Raw genomic sequence first — 8,256 nt, forward strand, 5'->3', positions numbered from 1 at the left:
CATTTAATTTTTTTTATTGGGCATGATTTGTGCATTTGACTATTTATCTACACCACACATTACACAGTGTCCATTTCCTGCATTTGTGAACTGCCTTGATCCACAACACGGCCTTTACGGCACAATTCAGAACTCAGTCACCAGGCATGCGGACAAGACTGCCTTGTACTTGTGAGACACACGTCGTCCCTTTAAACAGATATGAACACGCCCCATGCCAACAGTTGCAACATTATGCAAAGAGCTGCAAAACTCAAGACTAATGTCTAGATTTGAGGTAATAGGGTGTCTGAAACCGCCCTCAGATCCCCGGCAACTGCGCATATTTATAAAAGAGGGAAGTGTAGCAGGGTGATGAACTCTGGCACATTTTAAAGATCTGCCTATTAAAGACAACAACTGTTCACATGTTACCTACTGGAATGAATGCATTTGTATTCAAGCACTGGCTGTACTGAAATAAAAAAAACTGCTCATATAAGGATGCCTATGTGACCTCTGACCTCTGTGCAAAGGCCATATCTGGAGGTCATTAATAAAATGATTAATTAAAAACATTTGAAATAAAATACATTAATGGCATAATGTAGTTGTGTATTTTTTTTACTGTAATCTCCTATGTGTTGCGTCAACGATGGAGGGTGGGTGTGTCTAAAATTGCAGAGAGCTCAATCATAGCCTCTTAACCCGCAACGAACCCAACTGATTGGCCAATGCATTCACGTTTGGGAAAATTGCATAAATGGATTTGATTGGTTGGTGCTTACTCTGCTTTTTTTCCATTGTTTTTTAACGCAAGTAACACAGGCAACAAACCCAAAATTCAGTCATACAACGCATACAATGACCCCATTTAAAATGAATGGGAAGCGCCTCTGTTTGAGCGTACCATTCATCCTTTTCTGTGCGATTCATTCGTTCATTTTTATCAAATGACAGCCCTGTTCACAACATTTGCAGAGGCGTAGGACATCCAAGTCATATCCAAAAATGTCGGAGCCCACGTTTTTAACCGTAAAAACAGCACCGAAAGCGAGATGCATTGATTTTAACTTGCTTCTGTCTCGTGAAGTAGCGGCCTTGGATAAAAACGCCTGCTGTCCTCCATTCTTTATTGGTCAATCCACACATTAGTGCCCCATAACAGGTCCTCAAAGCCAGAGTTATTCTGAGCAGGGACATGGTGTCACTGCCAGATGTCTAATGGCCCCAGATCTGATAGACTGTGTGTGTGTGTGTGTGTGTGTGTATATACAGAGATTTCAATCGAGATTGGATCTAATTACATAATCAAACTGATTAAGGAGTCCTGTTATAAAATCCCTCCCCCTCTGGAAGCAGCAGGCTAAATCTAATTAAGGTGAGTGTTGGCTGTGCTCTCACGGCAACATGCACAGGAATGGAATGCGTTCAGTTCAATAAGCTTTGTCGGAAAAATAATTATATATTAATTTAAACTAAATTAAAATGTTGTCAAAAGGCTGCTTTTATTTCAATTAGAAATAGAGAAGCCATGTATTTTAAAGATGCATCTTTACAAATGAAATGAAAATATTGTAGTTTTTTTTTTTTTAATTTAGAGTTAATTTAGGCTTCTGGCCCCTGTTGTTTTCTCCTGTGCAGCGTCGGCTTCGCCACCACATGGGCGGACAGATTAGCTGGTAGCGCAGTCCTGCACAAATCCGCCGAGCATCTTTATCTCAACTCAGGGCGACTTTGATCTAACGCCGGCCCGGCTCGGCTTTCATTTCCGACGGTTCTCCTGCCTTTCAAGGTCCTGATCAACGCTGCCCTCTTTTTTCCATAGGAACCATTCAGGTTGTACATCAAAGAAACGGCCACAAGTCCGTTTGGGAGAACACTCTGTAGGCCGGTCTAATTTCATTTCTATTTCGTTTGAGTAAAGTACTTGAACAATATGTGACCCCCACCACCCTCACACTTGAATCCATTATTATTCACTCTCTCTCACCCAATATCCACACCAAAAGCAGCAAACATGCAACCAGCGGCAACCATGGCAAATCAGCGTTTGCGGACCGGATTGGGATCCGGCAGCAGGAGGCCATTATGAATGTCCCTCAGACCTTCCAGTCAGCGAACTTCACGAGTCACATCACAAGTTATACTAGACTTTCCTTCCTTGGAACAAGCTGCTTTCATATCATTATCAATACATTACGCAAGAAATATGGATTACAGTGTTAAAGAGGTGTTTGATGCTACTCAAAACACCTAGTGAGCGTATGATTAAGAAGTTTAATATTAAGGAAAAAAAAGAAGTGTTAATTATGGCTGACGAATATAAATATCTTTATTAGTTTGCTGGAAACAGAATCTGAAATCACTTCCTCAATTAAAAAAAAAAAAAAAGACAAGTGGCAGAAAGATGAGGACGTCATAGACGGACTGTGTGTGCAGCAAATGCTGGGAACCGTAAAAAAAAAAAAAGGCTGCACCCACAAGAATGCACAGTATGCAGGACACCAGAAAGACGCCATCCAGGCACCTGTCCACACACCACCACCCACACCGACCTCTAACTACACACACACACACAACAACAAGAGAAATATTCTGACCAATAGCACTGCGTCCGCAATCACTCACACGTTGCTCCGTACAACGCACGCACATGTATAGAAGGTACATATTGATGTAATGAGCTCCAGTCAAAGGATCGAGGAGCCTGGCCACGCCCCATTTGGCCGGCGCTACTGTCCCTGAACGCTGGTGGAGCGCTACTGAACTTTTGACCCTGACCGGCTTCACATGTGCCTTGTCTCGTCTCCGCTGTTCACGTCTGGCCTGAGGTGTCTTTTGTCTGTTCCCATGCTGAATGTCATTTGTGTCCTCTGAAGAATGGAGGGGTTCTTTCTCAGCGTCTCGGTCTGCATGCTGTCACCGGAGGTGGCCTGCTCTTATAACTTTATAACAAATGCATCATGCTTTTTAATAATAAAGTGAAAGTGAAGTGATTGTCACATGTGATACACAGCAGCACAGCACACGATGCACACAGTGAAATTTGTCCTCTGCATTTAACCCATCACCCTGAGTGAGCAGTGGGCAGCCATGACAAGCGCCCGGGGAGCAGTGTGTGGGGACGGTGCTTTGCTCAGTGGCACCTCAGTGGCACCTTGGCGGATCGGGAATCGAACCGGCAACCTTCTGATTACAGGACCGTTTCCTTAACCGCTAGGCCACCACTGCCCACCACTGCCACTGTCGGCTAATAAATAGCCGACAGTGTAATTCTGGCCACTTCACAGAGGCAAACGATTTTAGAACAAAGCTCGAGAACTCCACGTGTTCATTCATAGTTATGTACTTAACAAAAAGTGGAGACCTGGCCTCCACAGTCACCAGACCTGAACCCAGTCGAGATGGTTTGGGGTGAGCTGGACCGCAGAGTGAAGGCAAAGGGACCAACAAGTGCTAAACACCTCTGGGAACTCCTTCAAGACTGTTGGAAAACCATTTCAGGTGACGACCTCTTGAAGCTCATCGAGAGAATGCCAAGAGTGTGCAAAGCAGTAATCAGAGCAAAGGGTGGCTATTTTGAAGAAACTAGAATATAAAACATGTTTTCAGTTATTTCACCTTTTTTTGTTAAGTACATAACTCCACATGAGTTCATTCATAGTTTTGATGCAGTCAGTGAGAATCTACCAACGTAAATGGTCATGAAAATAAAAAACACATTGAATGAAAAGGTGTGTCCAAACTTTTGGCCTGTACTGTAAATCTAGCTAGTCCGTAATACACATAGCTAGTCCACAAAGGTGCAATATACAAGTCCTGGGGCTGCCTATACATACCCTACAAGGAAAGAATATCCTTATCCAGCACACCTTACAGTCAGTGGTGACAGGGACAGTCCCCCTGGAGACACTCAGGGTTAAATGTCTTGCTCAGGGACGCAATGGTAGTAAGTGGGGTTGGAACCTGGGACTTTGTGGTCGAGTGTGATGCCCACTAGAGACAGTGTGTATAAGGGACGTTTAGGCCAATTATCTGCAGATTCAAACAACACTGTGTAATCTGTGGAACATTTTAACAGCAATTCTGAGAAATAATCATTAGCAGAGAAAATTGGCCTGATTTGTCCCTACATGCACCGCCTGCAGTGATCACAGTACCCCCCTCCTTCCCCTTCTCGGTTACATCTTCCTTCTCTGCTTTCGCTCAAGACAGCATGCGTCTGGCCCCCGGGGGTTGAAAGGCTATTAATACCTTCAGGTCTGAGGAGGAAGTGGGGGGGTCTCACGTCTTTTCTGCTGAGTTGAGTTTAAACGCGGCCGCGAAAAACAGAACTCAGCCACGCTGCTCAACACCGACGATGCGGCGGGAGGCGGCAGGGAAGGGTACTAAGCTCATCTCGCCAAGCTCGCGGCGGCGTCAGCGCTCAGGAGAGAATTAGGCCCGAGAGTGGATCTGAAATCTGCTTTGGAATTTAATAACCCGAAGGTGACCTATGGCACGCGCACTTTACGAAGGTCAAGGCCGCCTGAACTCTCAAGGAACCAGGACCCTCGGGGGTGAACTGACACGGGCACCGAGGCACATTTAGCAGACGCCCTGACAACCAGTGGTGACAGGGACACTCAGGGTTAAGGGTCTTGCTCAGGGTCACAGCGGTAGTAGTTGTGGGGTGGTAGTAGCCTAGTGGGTAACACACTCACCTATGAACCAGAAGGCCCAGGTTCAAAACCCGTTTACTGCCATTTTGTCCCTGAGCAAGACACTTAACCCTAAGTGTCCCTGTAACTACTGACTTTAAGGCACTCTGGATAAGGGCGTCTCATAAATGCTGTAAATGTGAACGTAGCTGGGGTTCGATCCCCTGACTTTGTGGTCGTCTTGTTTACAGCCAACACACCCACTAGGCTGCTACTACCACACCACCGTTTTCTGTCTGCAGCTTGTCCCCACTCACCACCATCGTGTCCCTGGGCTTATTGATCGTAAGGATAAATGAATAGTCAGAATCCGCATGGGACGCCTTCTCCCACATGTAATATCACTGGTAATAATTACTCTGGTCTGACATACACAGCGAGAGTTTGGAGACGTGATATTACATTTACAGCATTAATCTGACGCCCTTATGCAGAGCGACTTACAGTCAGTAGTTACAGGGGACAGTCCCCCCCCCCTGGAGCAACTCAGGGTTAAGTGTCTTGCTCAGGGACACAGTGGGCTTTGAACCTGGGTCTTCTGCTTCATAGGCTACTACCACCCTACACCCTATAAGAATACACCGTATATTAATAGACGATCACCGAACAGCATTAGTCTGCGTGTGTTGACTTGGTGAAGAAGGAGGTGCGCGGCCTGCAGGGGCACAACGAAGAACCTCGTTTGTCGCGGACGGTGCAGCAAGGTGACGTGAACTCGGTGTCGAGTTCATGCTCCCGGCATACAAATAATTTACGAACGGGGCCAACTCAACTTTAAAAAAAAAAGAAAAGAAAACCCAACTGAGTAAAAAAAAAAGCGATAAGCTCTCTGGCAGGTGCAGGGGCAACACCTCGGTCCGGCCAAAACGCGGAGTTCCGCGCCGCTCAAAACTTTCCCGTCGAGTGAAATGCAGACATCGAGACGAACGCACAAAGCAAGACGCAAGACGTCGCGGCGGCGCGAGTTGCTGCTCCCTTACCCCTCATCTGTTGCGGGACCCGACTGTCACCGCTCCGGTCTTCGACGTGGAGCGCCGCTTCTGTTTCACTCCTGTTGTGGGCAGAGTTTGAATCCCCGCGTGTGGACCCCGCGCTTCCCCCCCTCCCAGTTCCCACAACTCGAGGTCTTTCAGCGCCAGAAGCCCAGCCAGAGCCGCGCTCGGTAGAGTTGCCTTGCGGAAGCGACAGCTTCCGTGATTGGACCGTCACTTCTGGAAAGGGCGGGCCCAGTTTGGAGATAGTTGATCCTATTGGCTATTCGTATCATCAATCATATTTCATGGGCCCGGCTGTCTCTTTAAAGCGGTCAACGTGTTCTCAACAGAGTTCTGCCGCAGCTTTCGGCTTGGTTAGAGTATTATTTAGAATCAGGTTTGCGAATAATGACTAACCTTGAAATTGAAGCGTTGTGAAAACGTTGTGTTGTGTTAAACTGAGAATTTGATAAATACTGTAGTTTCTTCAAAAGGCCGTGTCTTTCTTCAGAGCAGATTTGACCACCATAGCGTGTCAGGCCCAGGACTTCACGATAACGATCATTGCGTTAAAGAGCTACGCGAATAATTAATGTTCCAAACAGCAGCGCTGCCCCCATGTGGTGGTTGTAGGCATCGTGAGGAGTTTTACAAGTTTACAATGTTTGAAATTAAAATATTTACTTCTCATGTAATGTAAAAGTAAAGTGCATCACTTTACTGGTTAAATGTAACATTAAAAAAGCAATAAACCTGTCCAGCTCACCCCAAACCATCTCGATTGGGTTCAGGTCCGGTGACTGTGGAGGCCAGGTCTCCACTTTTTGTTAAGTACATTTACATTTACGGCATTTATCAGACGCCCTTTTCCAGAGCGATTTACAATCAGTAGTTACAGGGGACAGGAGCAACTTAGGGTTAAGTGTCTTGCTCAGGGACACAATGGTAGTAAGCGGGATTTGAACCTGGGACTTCTGGTTCATAGGCGAGTGAAGTGAAGTGATTGTCACATGTGATACACAGCAGCACAGCACACGGTGCACACAGTGAAATTTGTCCTCTGCATTTAACCCATCACCCTGAGTGAGCAGGGTGCCCGGGGAGCAGTGTGTGATGACAGTGCTTTGCTCAGTGGCACCTTGGCGGATCGGGATTCGAACCAGCAACCTTCTGATTACAGGGCCGCTTCCTTAACCGCTAGGCCACCACTACCCCTGCCCCTGCACCCTGCCCTAGTGTTACCCACTAGGCTACTACCACCCCTACATAACTCCACATGTGTTCATTCATAGTTCTGATGCCTTCAGTGAGATTCTACCAATGGTCATGAAAAAAAAGAAAACACATTGAATGAGAAGGTGTGTCCAAACTTTTGGCCTGTACTGTACATATTTAAAAAGAACGATAATTTCTAAGAGTAATAGGTTGGCATATGGTTCACTGAAATCCAGAAATGCATGCAGCCATTACCATGATGAGAAAAGTCGCCTTATGGGCTCTCCATGGTCTATACATCTGTTAACTAAATCCAACCATTCACAACCCTCTTTGGTGTTCTCTCCTAGGTGGCACGGTGTGTGTGCTAGAGGTCACACCCAATGCTGGAATTGAAGTTCTGCTATGGCTTGTTTCTGCAGTTATTTGTAATGTGGTAGTAGATCAGAAAAAAAAAATATTACATTGAAAGAGATTTGTGTAATGAGAATCTGTGAAAAATTACATACATTTGCATGTCATTTCAAGTTTTAAATGATGCTTTTGTTCAACGTTAAATTATGGATATGGGTGATAATGGTCCTGGCATAACAGTCAAGAGCAAGTAATCACAGTGGGTATAATTTCTAGAACATGTGTTTACGAAGGGGTCTGGCTGTGTGACCTTTCACCTGCCAGCTATAATGAATAGTAAATTAACATGCTGACCACTGCTTTCCTCTATGTCATTTGTTCTAGAGCTTTTTACACAGTGTTCAATGGATGCTTTTACATTTTCCCATTAAATCTACTACATAATTTGGTGGATTTTGCTGGGATAATAATAGTTAATAATAAAAAAACACACACATATTGAAAAGCTTTTCTTTCTTTTTGGGTGAGGAACCTGGGAATTACCATAAACTTCATAAACAACAAGAAGTATATAATTTTGATGTGACAGCTAAAAAAGAATATAGACTTCCCATGTATTGGATACACCTTTTCTGTTTTATTTATTCACAAAGTCAAACCATTTCTGTTGGAGACATTGTATTAACATTGTAATATTGTGACCCACAGATTCAATACCCATGTTTAAAACCGCTGTGGGAATTCCTGGACTCTAGAAAGTGCTGGTATATGCCTGCATGGAAAATAATGGAAATAAATAATGGAAAACGTCACTAAACACATAATGATGACAAATTATTAGCCCCCAGATGATCTCTTATATATTTAAAGTTTTATTTGAACACTGCTTAAAGAATCACAAACATCTGGATGTTACATGACAGAATATTCCGCCTATTCCATCTATCCACCAGATGTCCTAAGAGAGCAGCGTAGCTTATAATATTGCAATTTAGAGAGCAATTCAAACACATTTCAACCAGTTTGCACAC

General features: G+C 44.7%; 1 protein-coding gene across 6 annotated transcripts in view; it reads right to left on the minus strand.

The window, feature by feature from the left end:
- mpp7a (MAGUK p55 scaffold protein 7a) overlaps positions 1 to 5,854 on the minus strand; it is a 47,108-nt gene extending 41,254 nt beyond the window's left edge. For all 6 annotated transcript variants that reach the window (XM_028966808.1, XM_028966806.1, XM_028966807.1 and 3 more), the window contains exon 1: positions 5,663 to 5,854. The gene's annotated coding sequence lies outside the window, so the exon portion shown is untranslated. The remainder of the gene's footprint in view (positions 1 to 5,662) is intronic.
- Positions 5,855 to 8,256: the final 2,402 nt, after the last annotated feature.

Source organism: Denticeps clupeoides, chromosome 2 (genome assembly GCF_900700375.1).
Source record: "Denticeps clupeoides chromosome 2, fDenClu1.1, whole genome shotgun sequence".
Classification (NCBI taxonomy): Eukaryota; Metazoa; Chordata; class Actinopteri; order Clupeiformes; family Denticipitidae; genus Denticeps; species Denticeps clupeoides.